Here is a 3748-nt window from a genome sequence, read left to right on the forward strand (position 1 = left end):
GACCCGGCCTGCCTCGCCCCCATTGGCCGCTACTCCAAAGTGGGGCGGAGACAACCTGCCTTGCCCTTCCCGGGAATCCCCGGTCAGGTGATGACGGAGTCACATGACCCGCGGTGCCCACCCATCCCCCCCGCCGCGAGCTTGCAGCGCGTGCGATGAGTTTGTCTGTGCTCAGGGACGGAGCAGGCGGCCTTCCTCGGGGGGCGGGCTGGGAGGGACTCGCGAGGGGATCCAGTCCAGCCCCTGCTCTGGCTGGGTCATCCTTAGCCGATCCCCCAGCAGAGATCCGGCTGGCAGGGCCCGCAGCCACGACAAGTGTCCCCCAAGCCCCCCGCCCCTGTGCTCAGCTGTTATATGTGACATTGGCCCTGAGTTCCCACCCGAGTCCCTGCATGAAGAGGCATCTGGGTGCCTTGGGGGTTGATGCCCTACTTAAGGGTGGATGGCTCATGTGCTTATCAATAAGGAGCTACTAAGAAATGATAGCCATCGTGCACCACAAACGGCTTGGAGTGGGTGTATTCTCACTTCTGTGGCTGCCCTACTTTTCTTGCTGACTGCGTTAGCCCCGCACTGTTTCCCAACAGAGTAGGATGGATGGATGGAAGGGACACTACAGCATCTGCAGGCTGAGCTGTCAACTGCATAGAGACACCTACGCAGCATATGGGTGACATTAGGCTCCAGTGTCGCTGGCTCTTGTGAATTCACTGCATGTAACATGTTTTCGGCCCATTGTGGCAGGAGCCAAAAGCTCCCAGTTTCATCTGATCTAAGGGTAACAAAATGAGTCTTCCTCACTCCCCCTGGTCTGTGCCTCACCACACTAAGCCTTGACTCCAGAGGTCACAAGCCCTACTCCAGATGTTTCCCTGCTCCTATTCCTATGTCCTAACCAGCTTTTAGTATTCACATGGTCTCCTCCTGCCTTCTTGGGGGGGTTGCTATCATTCACCCATTTTACAGCTAAAGGTAAGAACTCAGAGTCTCTTGCAGAGACAGAGCCCAGGAGACTTACTTAATAGAGCCAAGCCAAATGACCTGGTGCAGAGTTACCTGCCAATGGCCTATGCAGTGCCCTGTCTTAACAGTTGGTACCTCCCCTGCCTCATTTTAAAGGCCCATATTTTCCAAAGTGTTGAACATGTTGGGTGTTGAGCTCTTGGGCTGGATCCAGAGGTGCAGGCACATGTGGTTTGTGGTGCTGCAAACTACTTTGCAGTGCCACAAATTACATGACTTGCACATTAATCAGTGCTCTGCGCTGCTAATTTGCAGCACAGGGCAAAATTTGTTCCCAGGATTTCCCAGTAGCAAACCCCCACCCTAAAAAAAACCCAGTGCAAACCATGCCAAAGTGGCAAGGGGGACTGGGGGTGAAGGGGGAGACTGGGGGTGAAGGGGGGGCGGCAGGCTGCAAGGGTGCCCACTGAAGGCAGCTGTGTGCACTGTGGAGACCCCGTGCTGAGGCACCAGCAAGCCACTCCCTGGTTGCCTGGGGTGTAGAGTGCACCCAGGCTGGCTCTCCTCCTGCAGCACATGAAGCAACAAGACACATGGGCCAGGGTGTGCACTGGGGCACAAAGTAGAGACACATTTGTGCCACTACTATTTGTGCTGCTCTAAAGGCTGCTCACGTGGGCCTGGCCTTGGAGAGCAGGTACTCAGTTTCCTTCAAAACAAGCTTGAACTGAAAACACTTTTTGTTTTCAAAGCTACTCAACCCCTGCCCCAGCACCAAACACTGGAAGCACCAGTCATGCTGATGCTGCACAGACTGCAAGGGCTGTGAGAAAGCAGAAGTGGAGGAAACTGTAGGATGGGCTGGGCTGGGTTTGCTGTCCTGTAACTCTTTACTAAGGGTTGCACTGGGATTGCAGAAATTTGGCACCTGTGCTTTGGTGCCACACAAACCTTCCTGGGGCCTGGCCCTGGTGAGGGGTGGGGGGCAGCTTTCTGGCTGGCTGTGACAGGAATCATTCTCCTATGCACCAGCAGAGTTTTACGGAAGGCAATTGTTTACTCTGTGATTTTCCCGCCAGGGCTACTCCATGTAGATTGCATGATACTAGCATTTGAGGGAGTCCATGCAGCTAGTGTGATGTGGGGTGGGAGGGGTCACTTGTAACTACCTGGGGGTGGGTCTGGGGGTGACGTGTTAATAGCAGAATATGGAATGGGCTGCATTTCTCAGCCCCCTCTTGTTCTTTCTTGCCCCCATCCAGCCCTAGAGCCTGAACCTAGCTATGGCCTCACAGTGCCCCTCCCAACTCACAGCTGCTGAGTTTCTCCACTCCAGATTGCACGCAGCACTTGCCCCATTGCCCTGGCTGGGGATGCAATCAGATCTTCCGCTCTGCTGTACTGCCCTTCCTGTTCCCTGGGCAGAGGGGTTTCTGGGGTATTTTTGCCTGTACTGTCACTCACCCTTAACAGGGCTCCCCACTCCTGCCTTGTGCACAGGGCAGTGAGCCCCTCCTGCATGGTCTCTGGGGCACAGAAGAAGTGCCTAGCACCCTTCCCCCACAACTGAGTTCAGGAAAACTCTGTCCCTTCTTCCGGCAAGGGCTATGAAGACGGCACAGGCCATCCCTCTTGCAGCACAGCCACCTGCCCCACCTGTACTCTCAGCATTCCCTGCTGGCTCACCAGCATTGCTGCCCCCACAACCCTCAGCACTGCTGGCAAGTCTTACGCAGCTCCTGAGGCTTCTTGGTGGAGGGAAAGGGGGAAACTGCAGCAATCAGAGCCCTACCAGGGATCTCCCATAGGACTGCATGTGTTTGCAGTCTTCCCCCCTTCATCTGCCTCCATCTCCCCTTGGCTGAGCTGTGTGTGGGACCCTGGATTATATGATTTCCCAGTGAGAAAACAACCTTCAAACACCTGAAAAGCTCAGAGAGAAGAGCAGGAGGCAGTTCTCCACCCACTCCATTACTTTCCAGATGCCTAAAGCCCTGCCTAGGTTAACAGCCAGAAATACAGTTGCTGCTCCTTGGTACAGGGCAGCCACAGGAGAAACATTTGCTGGGTTTCAAACCACAAGCCGCGTGTGGGTGCTAGTGTATTTTGGTGGGCTCCCAGTGGCCACAGCAATGAGCAGACACTTGAGTCATTGCCCTGAAGTCACTGCTCAAAACTCTTCCTTTTCCTATCATGGGACAAGTTTGCTTGCTAACCACAATCCACCCCAGAAGCAGCTGCTTTCTAGTGGTAGCATGAGGGCTTTAAAAAGAAAGGACCAACTTCCACACTGTGGAAGGGGACACCTTTCCTCTCTTTTTATGTGTGCCTCCTTCACTTCTTTAAAGATCCCCCTATTCTGTAAAAAAAAAGTTAATGCACCCTTGGCTGTTGGTGAGCTGATCAGTGTGGGAATCTCATCTCTAGACATGGTGCCGGGGAGACTAATCATAGTACACAACATCCATCCTAAACAGATGCTGAGAAGTGAGAGGAGGTGCAGAAAAGAATCACACACCAGATAAATTGTTGTACATAGCTTCATAGTTTCATAGCTGGTCGGGTTGGAAGCGACCTGAGCAAATCATCAAGTCTGACCCCCTGCCATGGCACGAAAGAGTACTGGGGTCAAACAACCCCAGCAAGGTGCTCATCTAGCCTCCTCTTAAAGACCCCCAGGGTAGGAGCCAGCACCACTTTGCTTGGAAGTTGGTTCCAGATCCTAGCTGCCCTGACAGTGAAGTAGCGCCTCCTGATATCTAGCCTGAATCTACCCTCTGCCAGC

This window comes from Gavialis gangeticus, unplaced genomic scaffold (genome assembly GCF_001723915.1).
Source record: "Gavialis gangeticus isolate Ggan-Ray unplaced genomic scaffold, GavGan_comp1, whole genome shotgun sequence".
NCBI classification, from domain to species: domain Eukaryota; kingdom Metazoa; phylum Chordata; order Crocodylia; family Gavialidae; genus Gavialis; species Gavialis gangeticus.